Source organism: Lactuca sativa, chromosome 1 (genome assembly GCF_002870075.4).
Source record: "Lactuca sativa cultivar Salinas chromosome 1, Lsat_Salinas_v11, whole genome shotgun sequence".
NCBI classification, from domain to species: Eukaryota; Viridiplantae; Streptophyta; class Magnoliopsida; order Asterales; family Asteraceae; genus Lactuca; species Lactuca sativa.
The window spans coordinates 3,322,532-3,343,904 of record NC_056623.2 but is presented as its reverse complement, the minus strand read 5'-3'; positions in this window follow the sequence as shown (position 1 = coordinate 3,343,904).

Genomic DNA, 21,373 nt, shown 5'->3' with positions numbered 1-21,373 from the left:
GAATAACTTAAACATTCAGGAAGAATGACCTAGTTATTCTGGAAGTCAAAACATGCAAAGTGAAACAAAAGAATAATCGAATCAAATATGGTCTCAGAACTTATGAATATAAATAGAACATCTTTTATTTATCACCATATTGATTACACATTATTCATTGCATATTGTTTCAAACTGTCAACTTTATACTTGAGTTAAAACGATAGTTTCTTCATGCTCCAAGCATGTACACTATGGTTTTTTTATAAACACTAGTCATGCCATACACCAAGTATGCACACAGTGTTTTTCCAAACATTAGTTATGCCATACACCAAGTATGCACACTAAGTTTGTCTATGGTCTTTGTTGAGTGTGACCTCCTCCTTGTTCATGTGATAGGTCATTCGGAACTGATCATAACAAGTAGGAAAGGAGTGCAGTATGATATCAATAGCCAACTCCTCCGGGAAGTTCACATTCAACTTCAGCAGACGGTCCATAAACCTTTGCATTTTCTGCATGTAGCTCATGACGGATTCACCATCCTTCATTGGGGACGTTATCATGGAAGAGATGATTTCATAACTCTCTTGACGAGTACTCTGATGGTAGCGGCCCATCAAGTCCATGTGCATCTCTAATGGGTAAAAGTATTCATAGGACTACTGGAGTTCAGCTGTCATTGTGGCCAACATGATACATGCCACTTTGGTAGTATCTCTATCATGTGCCCTAAAGTTAGTGATCTCCTCTGGAGTAGCAATTGAGTCAACAATTTCTTTCAGCTCCTTGTGGAGGACATATTCCTTGTCCTTGTAACGCGTGACCATCCTGATGTTCATGATCCAATCATTAAAGTTTGAACCATCAAAGATGACTCTCCCACAAAGGTTCATGAGAGAGAAGGAGCCGATAAGGTTTGAGCCAGAAGCAACATTCTTGGTAGACATCTGAAAAGAAGAAAGACAGTTTTAGATTAGATATAGAATCCTTAATAAGACACCCAAATGTAATATTAAGGCTAGGACCCAACATAATACTTTATGACTTGGAAGTGGGACGTCGTAATCCAAGCTATAAAATATTTGCAGGTAGGTGAATGATGATTCACCAATTTCCACCATGAAAAAAAACTATTAGGTTTTAATTGGATTGAAACTCCTAGATTCTTTTGAGATTCATTGAACTTTTCAATGGCATGTTTAAATCTCGATTGTGCCTTCTCAAGTTTGTGACTGGGAATGATGATTCACCAATTTCCACCATGAAAAAAAATTACTAGGTTTTAATTGGCACCCTTAATCTTTATCACCTAACCGATGTGCCAGTTACCCACACACGCTCCACTGATCTATGATAAACATTAAGTCACCCTTTGCCACTCTTACTAGTCCATGTTAGTGTGTCGGTTACCCACACACGCTCCACCAACGACTTGGTGAGGTACAAAGTGTAATTTCATGGGTTAGCACCAAATTCACATTTTCCTAAAACAACCAAGATTGGGAATTTATAAAAGATTTAGTTACTTTATATTTATCATTATACTTTTAATGAGAATTATAGTCCTTGTCCTACTCGTTCGGCTAACGACCCTCCACAAGTCAAGGAAGCAGTGGGTGAGAGTGGACACCCATTAAGATGCCATTTTATAGGCAACAACCTTATACCCCCCTTATAGACCTGCTTCGTGAATGAGGCCTACTAACGGTAAAACTAACTTGCTCTAATATATATATATATATATATATATATATATATATATATATATATATATATATATATTGTTAACTTATAATATTATAAAGTATAAGGGTTGAATTTTAACTTTTAAAACTCTAGGGTATGGAATTAAAGTTTTCTAAAGTGACTTTACAAATTCCAAAACTTGAGGGCAAGTTTTGAAACTATTCAAAACCTTTCATATTCATAACTTATGAGTTTAATGGTTTATTAAAATGAAGACTCTTCATTTTATGTAACCTATAGTTCTTTAATGGATCTTTAAGAGAAATGACTTTTGGTAATCCATAACTTGAGGACAAATTGTGGACTCCATTAAAACATTTAGATCAACAATTAAACTAACAAACAATTTACAAATAATTCCTATGATCTACCAAAACTCATAAGTGTATGACCATTCATATCAACAATTTCAAGAATCATATAAACACACATAAAACTTGAAATTTTGATAATAAACTTTGAAATTGGAATAGCATAATCATTACCACATCAAAAACAGGTTTTATAAGTCCAAAACAGTTTAGTGTAATGATTCTAGTCCAATTCCAGCTTAAAAACTCGAAAAACTGCACTCTAGGCCTCCTACTCGTCGAGTGCACGAACCTACTCGACGAGTAGGATGAAGATACGCTTGGACTCGGCGAGTCCACTGAGCAGATTGCAGATTTTTCGATTTTCTTCAACAATTTGCATCAAGTATCAAGAAAACAAGCCTAGGCTCGGATACCACTGATGGGTTTTGAGCATACTAACACTCCTATGGTGTACATGCAACCCTAGAAACCTTGGATCTATGTTTTCTCTAATGTTCATGCAAATTTGATTTTCCAAGGTTTTCATCCTAACTAGCATGGCATGGGGTACTTATAATATAAAAAAACTAGTAGAATGACATACCTTTCTTGTAGCTTGGATTCCTTAAGACTTTGTGAGCCTGGCACCCAAAATGTGATGCCTCAAATGTTTCACACAACACCACAACTCTTAGAATAACTTGAGAGAAGATCACTTGAGCACAAAAATCGGCTCGCCCTCACCTTAGTGTCTTAGTCACGATTTTGCTAGCTACGGGGCTCTTTATATAGTGTGCCACATGTAGGGTTACACCACGTAAACCCTAATGTGCATGGATTTTCATTCCCCCCATGATCCATGGGTTTTAACCTCCATGGAGCATCCATGGAGCACCCAATGGGTCCTAGCCCAATCTAGTGAATCATGAACCATAAGCCCATTATACAAGAATGACTGATTTACAAATCAATCCCCATATATTTAATTAGTCTCTTTTTTATCCCAAAATTAATTCCAAATTAATTCTTGATCAATACTAATTAAATAATATTATTAATATATTAGAACTCATAACATATTAACAAACCATAAGTGTCTTTTTCTCATTTTATCTATTCAATTTTTGTAATGCCATGCAACTTAAATGGACCATGCCAAATTGGGTCAAGTACATACTAAATATAGTTATGGACTTAGAAACCTTATCCAACAAGGTCTTGGGAGGTTAGCTTCCAAGACGGCTTGTAGGCATTCAGACGAGAGCTTGCAAAAAGGGGGACAATTGTGGTCTCATCAAAAGAAGTTGAAGCAAGACTATGAGAAGGCGAAGACCCAACCTTCGCCTCAGCTCCTCCAGTAGTGGCAACGGGGTTGGCCCTGTCGGTGTTTCCCTCTACAATACGACCGGGCGGTTCAGTTACTCGATTGGATTCCCCCTCCGGCAGTTTCGAAGGACCCTCATCGGGGGCATGAGTGGAGCTCCTGGAACCCTCAAGCAAGAAACTCAGATTGCGTTTCTTGCGAATGGGGGGGGGGCTCAAATCCAGCGGTCTTAGCAAGACCGCCAACAGAAGGTTCCAGAACAGCTAAGCGCCTCTTGACACGTCGAAGACTTCTTGGAGATCCAGAATGGGTGGGATCCTTCTGGGAAGCACCAACGACAATGACATCTTGGAAATCTGACTCATCGTCACCACTAGCGGCATTGCCTACACCGGTGGGAGACTCATGTGAAACCTCGATTCCTTCGCCAGAAACAGGAGGTGGCAGCGCTTCTACAAGGTCGATTTCGCGACATTGAATTTCGCCCTCAAATAGGCCCTGAAGAGCCCTTTCCAAGGATATAATTTCCTCCCCACCTGGAAACAAATCGAAAACAACAACGGTTAGCCAAAAACCCTGACTTCAATGCATTTTCCCTAAAAAAAGGGGGGGGGGAAGATAAGGGAAAAAGAGTGTCATACCTTCCTTCGCGACAAATAACTTAGGCATCTTCCCACGAGCCCTCTAAGTGGTGCTCATTCCACCGGTGGCCAAAAAGCAATCAAGCCACTACTCGTCGTTGATGTTGATCTTCTCCAAGTCGTCAGCCAGTTCCTCGCCATCGCCGAAAAGCATGGGAGCACGGTCCACATACGCCTTAACCCATGGGTAACCAAGCACCACAAGATCATTATTAACCCACAAGAACTTTTCTTGCCAGTTATTCTTGGACTTTTGGTCATAAATAAGGGTAGGGACTCCCCGACGGTGAGAAAGGGTTCGGCTCCTAGACTGGGGGGAAATATTGTAGAAGTGCTTGAATGCCAAAACAGTTGGTTGACGACCTACAGTGCGGCAGAGGAGCTCAAAACCTACCATCTTGTTTATAGCAATAGGAATCAAATCCCTCACTGAAAACCCATATTCAAGGATGATCAGATTAAAGAAGTCGGTGGTAGGAAAACGAAGACCTGCCTCGAACAAGGCGATTGGAATCCCGACTCTGCCCTCAAGCGGACTGTAAAGTGACGCATCGGAAAGAGGAATTTGTACGATGTGTTCGGGAACAAACCCGAATCGAAATTGAAAAGACTCTCACTCTTCAGCAGTGAGATTTCTCCCTAGAGAACGAGAGGAAGCCATGAAAGAGTTTGAAGGAAAAGACGAAAAGGTTTCTTTCGAATAAGATCTTAAAGAACGAAAGAAAGAAGGTGACGAGGATGTGTCGGGATTGGCAGAGACTTAAATAAAAAAAGTGGAAGCGAATCGTTTCCACTATAAGACTGCCAAAGAGGTTCGATTTCGCCCTGACAACCGCATAGGCCATCAATAACAGTTTGCCATGTTCCTGGGAATAGACGAGTACGACGTCGCTATGTCACAAACGCAGATGCTTATTGGTCTAAGGGACTTGTTAACGTTACCCTGTACGGTGACGTTAAACTTAACGGAAGGCCTAGATGGAGCGTTAACATGCTAGTACCTTGGCTGAGACTCGGTCTTGGGCCACACGATCCAGCGCCAGATTGATAGCTCACTTCCCATCACAAAGAAAGAACATTCCACGTGATCTCCCTGTTCACCTATAGCCAATCAGAAGGCGACAAATAGCTCGGGAGACGCCCAGAACTGACGTCACCTGGCAGTTAGTTTGTGTGGGCAAATCTCCCAGTAAGAGGAGGCCCTGTCTCACGCTAATCGGTAGAGGTCCCCATGATCCGTTAGAGGCAGGTATAAAAGGATCTCTTCCGCCTGAAGGAAGGGATCCCATCTTCTCTATCAAAAATATTACCCTAAAATTACCAACCTCATAAATCTAACTTGATCGTCGGAGCGGCGTCTCGGGAGAACACCTGGACATCCTTTAACGATTCTTCTCTGTGTTGTGTTCTCAAGAAAGCTCTCAAGAATGCTCTCAAGGTAGATCCATTATCTGACATCTAAACCCCCTGTAACATGTCACAACACACTCAGTCCTACAAAACCCACTCACAATACCAAGCGCCAGAAATGACGCACAAAGGATCGCAACGGAAAGAAGGAGACTCCACTACCCCGGTTCGACCAATGCAGTCCATCGACAGAAATGGTCCATCGATACTGGAAGGATAGCCACTAACACAAGCATCGAAAATGCAACCAGTCGACTCTGCGGCGGAGTTCATCGCTAGTTTACGGCGACCGACACCCGCCGCAGCTGCGCATTCGGTCACGACGACTACCACAGTGCCCCAAAGGGAACCAACCACACAATCACAGCTAGTAACTTGCTAACTGCCATCCACGTGACAGGCAGGGCCAGTACCTGGTGCCTGAACATCATCCCATCCGCTATACAACTAATGTCTGCAGGTCACATGTCTTCCCCGATGGCTGCCATGTTGCACGTCCCGCTATTCGCACAACAACTAGTGTTCAACCCCTACTCCTACTACTACCAAGGCATGTGCTCCCCCACACCAGTGAAGTGGACGCACTCTCACACCATGGGACCAACAAAATCGAGCTCACAATCAAATCAACTAGTGCATGCGTACCCCCACACAGTCAGTGTATGTGCCACAATCGCCGGGATACAACCACAGGTACCATTACGAATATGGTCAAGGGTACGCCAACCCTTATCACATGCACCATGCAATAGCTAGTGGAGCACATGCACATCCACACATGCACGACCTAGTATCAAGCATTAGCTCGACATTTTGCAAGGAGCTCCTACAATACGAAATACCACATTTTGCCATGATCCCAAATATCCCAAAATATAACGAAACGACAGATCCCGACGAACACAACAACACTTATGAATGGACGATGACATCGCTACGGATGGACAAGAGGTTCACCTGCACCTACTTCCCAGTCACACTGTCAGGAAACGCCAGCAAGTGGTTCAAGGCATTACGACCGGGAAGCATTTCTAGCATCGAACAACTGAGACATCTATTCCTCCACAATTTCAGACCTCCATGAAGGTCAATTTTCCATAACCATGTACTACTATGAAACATTATCAATGAAATGGTTTGTATTTTATTTCATTGGGTATTCATATTAAGTTCAAATTGTTATGCACTTTTTTACTTATTATAGTAATTATTTTTTATTGAAATGTTTACAAGTTACAATAAAGGCAAGTCATAACAAACATATAGTTGAGACATTCTATTTCGATAAATACCTGATTTATAACTATTATCAAGGACTTACCATCATTCTATTGCTAATCCCTATTGCAGAAGAATGCCGCCATGTAGAAGTAACCGACGTGTCGGCTGAACTCCACCAGTTCCACCAACACCAACTCCACAGGTGGACCCCGCTATGTTCCAAGCCGCTGTGGCCGTCGTGGTGGCAATCGCCATGGCACAAATTAGTGCTAATGGCACAAACGAAAATGAAAATGGAAAAGGAAACGGAAACAGGAATGGTGCCAACAACGCTAATCATGGAGAAAGCCAAGGCCACCAACGAGTATGCTCCTACAAGGATTTTATGAAATGCAACCCCAAGACTTTTCGTGGTGACGACGGTGTCATCACCTTAATGAGATGGTTTGAGAAAACCAAAACTGTGTTTGAAGTCTGTTCATGCCCAGATGAATGTAAAGTCAAGTACGCAACTTGTACTTTCACTGACTCGGCCTTATCCTGGTGGAATGGTCATGTTAAAAACCTGACTCTGATGTAACCACCTATACTAACAGGTTTGATGACTTGGCAGTTATGTGCCCCAGGATGGTCACCCCGGAAGCCAAGAATGTGGAACGCTGCATTTGGTGACTATCCCCCAGATTCAAGGAATGGTTGTATCTGCTAACCCAACCACCTACGATAGTGCCAAACGTTTGGCATAAAGTCTTGTCGGCCACGAAGTCCGCCAGGGCTCTATGACACCCACACGTGATCAACCAAAAAGGAAGATAATAAGCGAAAGTTCTGGAATAAGAAAAAGGGCCAACCGACTCAAGAGCCTGTCAAAAGACAACAAATTGTGGCAGTCAATGCCACCACTGTCCCAACTGCCCCAACACTAATTAAACAATATGATGGGAATCTGCCTAAATGCAACAAGTGCATTCTCAGGAAACCGTTAAACAGGTAGTCACAAGGCTTTTGAGGATAGGACGTTACAACATCGTACTATTCATTTTTTTCATCATAATGTAATTTGTTTTGAAACATACAATACTTGGAAACAATGTAACATTCTCAATTATATTTATGAGGGTTGTGTTTGCTTTGATCAGTATTGTACATTATGTTGTGATATTGTTCATGAAGTCATCAACCCCCATACATTTCCGCCATCCTGGTTTGGAGGTATGACACGAGATAATTGACATTTGAACGTCTATTGTTATTTGATGGGATATCCTATCCAGGCTTTGATTTAGATTTTGGTGCGGTCTCTTCTTTCTTGGTCAGATTCGGTTTCTTTTAAGGGCAATCAACGGAAGACGTTTGAAGCTGTTATTTTTACTACTTCTTGATTTTTGTGGAACTTTCGTAGTTCCATTGTCTTTGGAATGACTTTTCCTAGAAAATCCAATCTTTTTGAAGACATCGTTCATAAGTTTTTTTTTTCTTTTTGATTTCTAATAGGTGTAGCAAAACAAAGTTTTGATGGACGTCTTGGTTAGATAATTTTACTTATGCTACTTTAATGTTGTAACTAGTCTTTTCTAGTTTACTGTTAGTTTTTTAATAAACATTTTACCGTTGAAAAAATAAAAGCAATATAAATAAAGAAAGAAAGTTTATAAATCACTATTGATAATATAATATTCTTACGGAACTCTTTACACACATAGTCAAAAAAAGTAAGAGGGATTTCAACTTTTTGACTATGGAAAAAGCTTATAAGTCGTTTTTTATTATAACCAAAAGAAAAGATAAGGTGAACTTTTCTAAAAACGTTTTACGGACAACCAAAGTCATACTATACAAGTTGAAACAAACGCATATGTGTTTGGCTCAAAATAATAAATTAAGAAAAGTTAGGAGTCTATACATAAATTTATCAAACATTATCATCTCGTGCCTCATTTTCCAATTTTTCTTTATTGAGTTTATTCGTGTACATTATTTTTTGCATGTATAACGTGAATCCAAAAATCATTAGTGGTAGGAGTTAGAACATCATCATGTATATTCGAAAAGTAAAAAAGATCAAGTTTCTAATATTTTTTAATCCCAATCTATAACTTAAGACACACCCGAATTTTGGGAAAAGGTTTATACAGATAAGGATGTTTTGGATGTATTAGTAGAAATATGAATGTTGGGAGCGCCCACCCACGCAAATTATATCAACTGTTTTGAATATTTATAGTTTCCATCCCTTTATATTTCAAACTTTAATCCTCCAACTAAAGTTTTACTGTTTTTATTTGTTAAATATTATAAAAACACAATTTATTATAGTTTAATAAACAAAACAAAAACATTATTTTAATTTTATGTCTACTAAAACCCTCATATAATTTCAGTACATACTAAAAAACTCTATGATTGAAAAAACCATTTATGAATAAAAACCGTTAATAATGATTTATGGTTAGCTCATAGTAATAAGAGTTTATATCGTATGTGAAAATATATATAGAAGTTGGGTCGAATGATGATTTAATAATAAGTGAGGACTGCGAGTATATAAATTGTTGTTGTACCATTGAAAAAATAAAATGTGGAGATTTAATGTTATTTATTGTCAATATCTTACGATATGTATGGACGGAACTTATATAGGGCTAGGGGGGATGTGCCCCCCACCCGATTTTTTTGGCAAAGTAGTCCCCATATTTTAATTTTATACACATAAGGATGTTTTGGATGTATTAGTAGAAATATGAAAGTTGTGAGCGCCCACCCACGCAAATTATATCAACCATTTTGAATATTTATAGTTTCCAATAGGGATGAGATTTAGAATCGGAAAACTGGATCGAAACCGGAACCGTTAGAACCGGAATATGTAAAAACCGGTCTAGGTTCTGGGTTTAATGAATGGTTTTATCTGGGTTTCGGGTAATCCAGTTTTAGGTCCTTCAGGTCCGGTTAAACCGGGCTAAAGAATCGGAATCAATTTTAGGGGCGAAACCGGTTTCTATGAAAAGTTTAAAACATGCATATCACATTTGTTTGAAGTCAGATTGACATGAGGTCCTTTTTAGAATGTAGTTTATAGTTTGTACATGATTTAAGATTATAATATTGTCATTTTTGAGTTAATATTCATTGACTTACAGTCCCTCAAAGTCGAGATATCAAAGTTGGACATTTTATGTTTTTCATTTTTTTTATATTATGTGAATGTTTTAAAACATGTATATATAATTCGTTTAAAGTCGAAATAACATGCAGTTTTTTCCAAAATGTAGCCTAGAGTTTGTACATGATTTTAGACTATAATTTTGTTATTTTTTATTTCATTTTTATTTACTTACAGTCTCCCAATGTTGGAATATCAAAGCTGTGAAAATGAGCACAATTATGAAATTTTGAAAAATGAAATATTTTTTATATAAAAAACCAAGAAAAAGCTCTCTAAAAATCATAAAAGTTTAAGGGTTACTTCTACTAAATACACTAGTGACTTTGTAAAAATAATTTTTCAAAAATAAGCTTTTGAAGTATTTATTTTTAATTTAAAAAAATATTAATTTTTATAAAAAATTTATTGAACATAATATGATCAAAAATATTATGATTTAAAGTATTTATGAATAGAAAAAAAACTTTTGATTCAACTTATTTATGATCCTTAATTTGTTATGATATAAAAAATTTTAGACTCAAATATTTTATAATTTTTTATTATATCTTTTTATGATTCAAAGTTAAATAATTCAAAATATATAATGATCCATAGTTGTTTTCTTTTGAAAAAAACTATATTTAATTGAATACATTACTGATCCAAAATTATATGATTAAAAAATGATTTGATTCAAAATACTATGATTCAAAATAACTTCATTCAAAATTTTATGATCTAAAAATAATATGAATAAAAAAAATATGAACGAAAAATATTATGATCTTTAATAATCTTCTTATTCAATATTTTATAATTGTTAAACATTAAAAACTCAAACTAATATTTAGTTTTAAAATTATATATATATATATATATATATATATATATATATATATATATATATATATATATATATATATATATATATATATATATATATATATATATATATATATATATATATATAAACTAGTATCTTCCAGTATGTAGTAAACATATTTTAAAAAACAAAAAAAACAAAAAAAAAGAAAAAATTTTATAATTTAAAAAAATATAACAAAATAAAAAAAAACAAAAAAAAATTATAAAAGTTAAAACCGAGAATATATCTATTTCATTTTTTTTGAACTATTTTTAACGAAAAATAAAATAAAATAAAAATAAAAATAAACGAAAATAAAGCTAAGTTTGAGGTTTGTATGTGGGCCGAATGTGAACGCACAATGCCAAGTATTTAGGTTTGACGTTTGTATCCTTAACGAAATGGATGGTGGAGAATTGTCTCTGCAGTCCTCACAATTATTTGAGTCCTCACCGGAACCGGGCCTATATATATATATATATATATATATATATATATATATATATATATATATATATATATATATATATATATATATATAACTAGCATTTTTCCTTGAAACTTATACATTTGAAATTCTCATGCATTTTTCCTTTCACCGCATTCATTTGAAACTTCCATGACTTTTCATTTTCTTTCTAATAATAATTATAAGTTGTTTAATAATGTTAAATAAATATCAAACGTAAACTGTAATCATATATAAACTAAATTTCAATATTAAAATAATATATTTACTTCTACTTATAAAGTTATGTTTTTTAAATTTTAATATATTATACTTAATTTATTAGTTTTAATATATTGTTGGATGTAAACCATTATGATTTTAAATATACAATTTTAGAACAAATTATATAAAATACTTGAATTACTAATTTAAATATAACATTACAACGTCAACTTAAATATAAATTTTAGTTTAACTTAAACAGCCCAAAAGTTTTATAAATAGTTAAAAGTGATAAACCATAGTGTCTTTCTAATAATGATTATAAGTTGGTTAATAAGGTTAAATAAATATCAAACCTAAAATGTAATCATAAATAAAATAAATTTCAATTTTAAAATAAAATATTTACTTATACTTATAAAGTTATGTCTTTAATTTTTAACATATTACACTTAATTTATTAGATTTAAAATGTTGTTGTATGTAAACCATTATCATTTTAAAGCTACAACTTTTGAACAATTTGAACAAAATACTTAAATTTTTAATTTAAATATAATATTACAGTGTCAACTTAAATATAAATTCCAGTGCCACTTAAAAAAGCCGAAGAATATTTGTAAATAGTTAAAAGTGATAAATTATAGTGATAAATGCAAAAACTAAATTGTAATATCAATTTAACTAAAATATTTCATAAATATATTTTTATAATCGTTAAAAATATTCAAATAAGTAGCTTAAGTAACTTACAATAACAATAGTTAAAAATAACTCTATATAAATGATTATATTGTTACCTTTAAAATCAAAAAACAATGTTTGATGTTTTAAATAATTATAATAATAGAAATTAAAACATTAAGCAAATAAATTTTAAAAATTGAATTAACAATAACAACAACTATAAATAACATTAAACAATATGTTATATTTAATTTTATTCATGTGTAACTCGCGGGTAGAAGTCATTCAAACGATTGAGATTATACAGTTATAATAGATGTATATATTATCAAATAATTCAAAATAAACAATATATTATATCAATTTAGTATACGAATTATTATATCAAATTTAACAACATTATTGTTATATTTAAAAAACATATATTTGTAAAGACTTCAACTATATAGGTAAAAAACATTATTGCTAGCATTTTTTCTTGAATCTCATGCATTTGAAACTCCCATGCATATTTATTTTCCCCACATTCATTTGAAGCTCATATGACTTTTCAATTTCTTTCTAATAATAATTATAAATTGGTTAATAAGATTAAACAAATATCAAACCTAAAATGTAATCATATATAAACTAAATTTCAATATTAAAATAATATATTTACTTATACTTATAAAGTTATGTTATTAACTTTTAACGTATTATACTTAATTTATTACTTTTAATATATTGTTAGATGTAAAAGATTATCATTTTAAAGATACAATTTTGGAACAATTTGTATAAAATAGTTAAATTATTAATTTAAATATAACGTTACAGTGTCAACTTAAATATAAAATTTAATTTACCTTAAACAACCCAAAAAATATTTTGTAAATAGTTAAAAGTGATAAATTGTAGTGTCTTTCTAATAATGATTATAAATTGTTTAATAAGGTTAAATAAATATCAAACCTATAGTCTAATCATAAATAAACTAAATTTCAATTTTAAAATAATATATTTACTTCTACTTATAAAGCTATGTCTTTAACTTTTAACATATTATACTTAATTTATTAGATTTAAAATGTTGTTGTGTGTAAACCATTATCAGTTTTAAAGCTACAACTTTTGAACAGTTTAAATAAAATACTTAAATTATTAATTTAAATATAACATTACAATGTCAACTTATATATAAGTTTCAGTTCCACTTAAAAAACCCAGAGAATATTTTGTAAATAGTTAAAAGTGATCAATTATGGTGATAAATGCAAAAACTAAATTGTAATATCAATTTAACTAAAATATTTCCTAATGATATTTTTATCATCATTAAAATAAGTAGCTTAAAATAACTTATAATAACAATAGTTAAAAATAACTATATATAAATAATTATATTGTTATCTTTAAAATTAAAAAACAATATTTGATGTTTTAAATAATTATAATGATAGAAATTAAAACATTAAGCAAATAAATTTTAAAAACTTTATTAACAATAACAATAACTATAAATAACATTAAACCATATATTATATTTAATTTTATTCATGTGTAACTCAAGGGTAATATTTTTCGTTCATACTTTTTTCAGAATCATATTATTTTTTGTTCATAAAGTTTTGAATCAAATTATTTTAAATCGTAGTATTTAACATTTTTGAATCATATTCAATTAAATATAGTTTTTTTTCAAAAAAAAATTATGGATTATTATATTTTTTGAATAATAAAATATACAATTAAGGATTATAAAATATTTGAGTCTAAATATTTTTAGATTATAACAAATTAATGATCATAAACAAGTTGAATCAAAAGTTTTTTTTAAATCATAAATATTTTGGATCATATTGTGCTCAGTATTTTTTTTTTAAATAAATATATTTTTTAATTAAAAATAAATACTTTAAAAAACTTATTTTTGAAAAATTCTTTTCACAATGTCACTAGTATATTGATTAGAAGTATCCCGTAAAATTTTATGATTTTTGAAGATTTTTTTTCTGAGTTTTTTTATGAAAAAATATATTTTTTTTTTCAAATTCTAATGATAGTGCTTATTTTATAGAGAATTAAATTTTAAAAACTTTGGTTTTCTGATTTTTTTTTTTAAAGAAAAAAAAGTTATGGGCAAAAAACGAAACGAGTCGAAAAAAAATTCACCAAATGGGGGCTTGACATGTTGAAGAGAATGAAAAAAAGAGGGGAGGGAGGGCGGTAATGCATGCCTTAAAGATTTTTTTTTCTATTTTTTCTATCTTTCATTTTAGCCATTTAACCACCAAACAATTAATTTTTGACGGAAAATGTCAAAATCTCGTATTTAGTTACAAAAATGTCATACCATCTCATGAGATATTGAAGATAAATAATATCAAATTTCCACATTTTATTTTTTCAATCACACGGCAAATATTTGTCCTCATAATACTCACTAATTTTTGAGTCTTCACTCGATCCAACTTTTATATATATATATATATATATATATATATATATATATATATATATATATATATATATATATATATATATATATATATATATATATATATATATATATATATATATATATATATATATATACCAAATAAACAAAATTATCAATATTATGTGTTTTACATATATAAATCAAAGCCGTACATTTGAAAAATACGTGGTAATTTTGTTTATTTCGTACACACACAGACACACACACACACACACACACACACATATATATATATATATATATATATATATATATATATATATATATATATATATATATATATATATATATATACCAAATAAAAAAATTATCACATATTTTTCACATGTACGACTTTGGTTTATATATGTAAAACACGTGATATTCACATATGTATTATTATATATTTATTAACACATGATATTCACATATGTGTTTATTAAGACATATTCTTAACAAGAACATATGGATCAACATGTGATATTACATAAATATCTCATATAATATTTATGTGTGAATATACCTTATAAAAAAATATATCATGCAATATTTGTGTGTACTATTTTGTTTTATGCATATAAAACACTTAATATTAATGATAAAATCTATTATATATATATATGACGTTTTATTATTATTTTATATTATGTTTTATGATATTTAAAATTAAAAAGTACTTATAATACTTTAATTTATATATTACAAGTATAATTTGTTGCTATAGCAAAAAGACTGGGAAATGAAGCTGGATTGCAAAAACGAAGAAATGGTTGAATGAAGCCCATTATGCCCAGTGTAATGGGAGTATGCCTAGCATACTGGGCTAGGTCCTGACGCCATTTTTATACCTTACGCCCTGCGTAAGTCCATGTACAACTAGCGTATTTAGTTGGCAGAAAATCTTATTTATTGCGATTTTTGGTTAACCTAAAGGGAGATTTCGATTTTTATTCATCCTTGGTCGAAAAAAAACACTTCTTCTGCCGTTTTGAGGGTCTAGAAGGCGGCTGGAAGGCCACTAAGCTGATTTGAACGAAGATCTTAAGGATTAGAGCAGATTCATGCCAGAAATCATCTGGTTTATTGTTCCGATCATGATTAGCATTCTACTATGATTTCATATGTGTTTACTTTCTTATTTGGGTGTTAAAACCATTTGTTTTGCGTTTATGACTAGATGAATCTTTGAGATTATGGATTATTTGCTATTCGGATTGTTTATTCTTGTTTAAATTATTTTGTCAAGTTTGATTGCAAGATCCATATGTGTTGAAGATTGTTACTTTATTCCCTATTGTTGAATTAATAGATTCTGACTGTGTTAATTTGAATCAGTTGTCAATGATCATTGGTAATTATGGCTAGAGTTAGATCATAGCCTAGTGTTTGGAAATAAAGTGATGAACTTTGATGTGTGTGCATGAGTAGATGATCATTTTATGCATGATTTACTTCTTATCATCATTAGGATAAATGAAGATCAAATCTTGTTTAATACGAACTAAACACTGATTTACATGATTGTTTGTTCACTTGATCACTGAATTAATATTTGCGTTAAATCAAATGATTAGTAGTCTGATCTTGATGCTAGTCATATTAGGAATCAATGAATAATGAATAAATATCCATTGCACTTAGTAGTTAGTGTTGAGTTGAAAACTCTAAAGATCGAATAGATTCAAACAGGTAAAAACAATCAAACACATAATATGAATCAAGAATGTATCGAATGATTAAAAGTCACAGCCTCAGAAGAGCTCGATTAAGAACTGCTACTGTAGAGGCTATGTAGGATTTACAATGACACGATTAACAAATACACAATGCATGCAAGCATCTTAAATAGTATAACCCTAATTAATAATTCACGAGTGGACATGCCCAACTCTGATACAAAATAAACTAAATAATAAGCCCAAACGACGCAACATTAAATAGCCAACAATCTCCCCCTTTGCGTCGATTGAGGTGAGAGTCCATCATTGCCGAGTTCTCTTCTACACTTCAAACACTTTCAGAATGACGCTTAAGCAGAACTTTGCGAACTTGGATATACCATGAATCATATCCGAAAGCACTTCTTGTCGCCTTTGTTGTTCTCTTTATACTTGTTGACGGAGTCCAAGATATACTCCAGGCACGAAGTGGAGAACAAATTCTTATCAGTAAGAAATAAGCAAGCCTTGTGAAAGTATGCATCGGTTCGTTCTTTCATCTGAAAGGCCATGCACCACCCTTCCTTTTGTATCTTCCCAGGTTTCATTTTATCAAAACCTTTTAGGACTTCTTTGGCAAGTACACTTGGCATCCTTCGCAACACAGTAGCAATCTCAACATCAATCTTGCCAACCTCTTGAATATAAGAGATTAACATTTTCTTGAGGTGAGAAACAACGGGTTCATATTTATGTTCATCCCTTAGCAACATATTGTACAGTATGATCCAATCATACGGGTTAAGGCATGATAGATCAGCGAGAGTGAATTCGTAGACCTGACTAGACAAACCTCTAGCAAACAAAAACTTCGTATTTAGCAAACTAAACTTAAACCTCTAGCAAACTAATACATCCAAAACCCTAATTCGTGATCTTGAGCCTTTTGAGTGTGTGTGAGTGAAAAAAGAGTGATTCCTTGGTATTTACTTGAAGGAGTGGAAGTTAGAAGTGCTTGGTTGAAGGAAGAAGCTTTGGATCCAGAGATTTCTTTGCCAAAGCAGCCTTGACTATTCATTTACTAGATCTCTTCATGGAGTAGTTTAGGGCCTTAAGGAGCCTATTTTGGAACCGTTCATGGATGTAAGCATGTTTTGGAGTTATGACTTCAGATCTAGATGTCCATGAACGTAAAGTTGGCAACTTTATGTGGTAACTTAGTCCTAGGGGACCATATCTATGGTTTGGAAGCATTGAACCCGACTAGAAACGACTGAATGGGTTTAGACTATGGGGCACTCGACGAGTTGTTCATAAAACCCGACGAGTTGGGTCGTGGTCCCCCAACCTTTTCTGTTACTGAGCAAACTCGTTGAGTCTAGGAGATGACTCAGCGGGTTGGCCATGGTTTTGGGTTATGAAGATTGAGGAACTCGACGAGTCCAAGGAGGGACTCGGCGAGTAGTGAGTGAAAGGTCCCGACTATGTTATGAGGAGGAACTCAACGAGTTTATTAAAGAACTCGATATGGCTGAAGGGGTATGCCAGCACTTGTGTTGAGTCAAACAGGATGTTGACTTTGACCAGGATGTTGACCTTGACTTTGACCTTTGACCATAGTTGACCTTTAAAGGGGTTATGAGTATGAAAGAGTAATTAAAAGAGATTTTATGTGTAGGGAGTGTGAGGAGATTTGACCCCAGAGCCGAGGACAGTTCAGCCACTTCACGACATTGAGGTGAGTTAGCTTTCAGTAGAAGTGGGTCGAAGGCACCAATGTTGACCCACTAGTAAGATCTATAGTAGAGATGATTGTCTTTGTGATAATTATTTGGTATGTCACTATCTGTTATGCTTTATGTGCTAGTATGCTATCATGTTGTGTGATAGTGGTAGGAGGGGTAGGATAGACCACTATATCAGTCGATATGGCCGAAGGGGTATGCCAGCACCTGGATAAGCTAAGTAGTATATGACTTATATGTTTATGCACTAGGATGCTATGTGGTAGAAGTACGAGGTGAAATAGTCCCCGGTATCGGTCGAAAGGACCGAAGGGGTAGGACAGCACCCTGATATCCTAGGCGAGGTACCGGTCAAAAGGATCGAAGGGGTAGGCCAGCACCCTGATATGCTAGGCGAGGTACCGGTCGACAGGACCGAAGGGGTAGGCCAACACCCTGATATGCTAGGCAGTTACTAGTTGAAAGAGATCGAAGGGGTAGTCCAGTACCCGGATATGTTAGAAAGTATGTATATTGTATGGTATGTGGTATGATGGGGGAACTCACTAAGCTTTGTGCTTACGGTTTTCAGTCTTTGTTTTAGGTCCTTCTTCCTCGAAGGGAAAGGAGTCGCATGGTAGCAGGGCATCACACACACGATTTTCCGCAAATGGGATTCTTGGGATTTGTACTCTGACATTATTAATATCTTATGACATGCTTTTGAGACATATGATCTATGTTTTTTATGAAATAAGATAACTTGATGTTTTCTTCTATAATTTGTTTTATGAATTGTTAAATCAAAAAAGAAATTTTTGGTCTTAAATTTTGGGATGTTACAAGTTCGTATCAGAGCCTTGGTTTGAGGGATTCGGTTACACCTTTGGGGGTGTCTAGACTCAAATCGAGGGTCTGAAAGATTTTTTTTACAAGAAAATAGTTTTTCTAAAATTTAAAATAAAGAGTTTTGAGAAATAACAAGGTGTGTGATGTGTGCCATCGGCCGAGCTCAAGTAAGTTTTCCCCAAGATACCCATACATGTTTGTTATGATATATGATATGATTATGAGAACTGCATGCTAGATTAGGGCTGAGGATCTAGGAAGGATGCCTTATATTCCTATTGTGTGTGTATGAGAACTGCATGCTAGATTAGGGTTAAAGATCTAGGAAGATGCCTTATGTACCTGCTATATGTACTTATTGAATTACATGTTAGAACTGATTAGTTAGTGATATTATGGCCTAAATAGGATATGCTTGGTTTGGTTACTCAATGCCCGAATGTTTCTTGCTCTGTGCTTTTAGGAGTTCTTGTTATCTTTTACTAGTTAGTAAACGAATATGTTAAGTTACATATTACGTGAATAAATAATTTCAGAAGGTTAGGTCTAGCCCTATTTCACAGCTCTTGTTTGAGTCCAACCATTGTAGGGTAGGATCTCTCATTCGAAGAATTATCTGGTCTTAGTGATATGTAATGGTATTCGCGAGCTAGTTATGTAAAGGTAGTAGGGATTTCTTATGCAGCTGATGGCGGAGAGTAGGTTGGAGAGTTACCCTAGGGTAAGCCTAGGATGAGATTAGTGCAGTGATCAGTAGTAGTGAAAGGGACGTGGTGAAGTTAAGGCAATATTTGAGGAAAGTACGGATAGATGTGAGAGGTAGTATGGGCTCGTATTACTGAAAGAAGAGGATCTATACTTGAGTCAAGGAGGGCTGAGATAGAACCATGGAACTTATAGAGTGTGTGATACCCCTCAAAGTTATGTATGACCTTGACGATTATGTGTTTTGTTTCAGAATGGTGGTGACATTTTTCCTATTTTTGTGCCCATTCTAGTTAAAGTTGGCTTTGCATATGAGTTCTGAGAGTTCTCAATTGGTTGCATAACAACTTGGAAGCAATAGCAGGCCCTTGTGCTGCCAGGTGGCAATAAGTTAAGACTACACAAGTTCAATCCATATGAGTTTGGATTTGTCACTAACCTTGTCTTGTGATTATGGTTTTGACAAATTCACATGGATAGGAACACATACACCATAAAATCTAAGTGTCATAATGTTTCTTTCCGATTCATGAAAATAATGGTGAGGAAACGCTTTCACTAAGTAGATTTTAAGTAGATAGCAATTGTGATATTTGTATTCTCAAAGTCGTTAGTAGAGCATGTTGTTGGATAAGGTGTCTAAGTCCATAACTATTTCGGGCTTGTACTTGACCCGACCCGGCATGGTCCATTTGGGTTGCATGGCACCATGCAATTGGATAGACTAAATGAGAGAAATAACACGTGGAGATTATTAATATATTATAAGTTCTAATATATTAATAATATTATTTGATTAGTTGATCAAAGAATTAATTTGGAATTAATTAAGTGATCAAAGGATAACTAATTAAATATATGGGTTGATTGTGTAAATCATCCATATCTTGTATAGTGGGCTAAGAGGCTCCATGGATTATCAAGTTGGGTTCTACCCATAGGATGCTCCATGGATGCTCCATGGGAGTTACAAACCCATGGGTCATGGAAATGAAGAGTCATGACACATTAGGGTTTACATGGTGTAACCCTAGATGTGTCAACACTATATAAGAAGCATATTCTCCACCAAAATCGGCACTACTAGACATAAGAAACAAGAGGGCTTGGCCGTTTTTGAGAAGTGTGTGTTATCTCAAGAGTCTTTCCAAGAGCATTTGGTGTTGTGTGAAGCATTTGAGGCATCACACTTGGGGTGCTAGGCTCACAAGGTTTCAAGGAACATAAGCAACAACAAGGTAAGTTATTCTATCTATGATTCAAGTTAAAATTGTTCCCCATGTATGCTAGATAGGAATATAACCTTGGAATTCAACTTTGCATGATAATTAGACAAACATAGATCCAAGGTTATTAGGGTTGCATGTACACTTAGGAAGTGTTAGAATGCTCAAAACCCATCAGTGGTATCAGAGCCTAGGCTTGTTTGTTTGTTATTTGTGCTTAAAAGTTGAAGAAAGTCGAAAATCTTGCTGTCTGACTGATGGACTCGGCGAGTCCATGGGGAGGACTCGACGAGTTCACGTGTATCTTCAACCTACTCGGCGAGTAGGTTTATGCACTCGGCGAGTAGGGTCGACAGAGTGCAGAATTTCGACTTGTGTTGCTGGAAATGGATTAGAATCATTACCCTAAAATGTTTTGGTACTTGAAAACTTATTTTAGAAGGTGTAATGTCTTTTCTAACTCATTTACAACAACTAGTTATCAAAATTACAAAGATTAAATGTGATTTTGATTCTTGAAAGTGTTCATATTCATGTTCTTGTTCTTATGATGTTTAGATGATCATAGGAATTATTTGTAACCTATGTGGTAGATTAATTCATGATCATAATGTGTTTTAATGGAGTCCATAACTTGTCCTCAAGTTATGGAAAACCAAAAGTCTCTTGGATTAAAAAAAAAAACCATTAAAAGAACACAAGAGTTAGAAAAATGAAAAGTTCTCATTTTATTACTCTATTAAACTCATAAGTTACA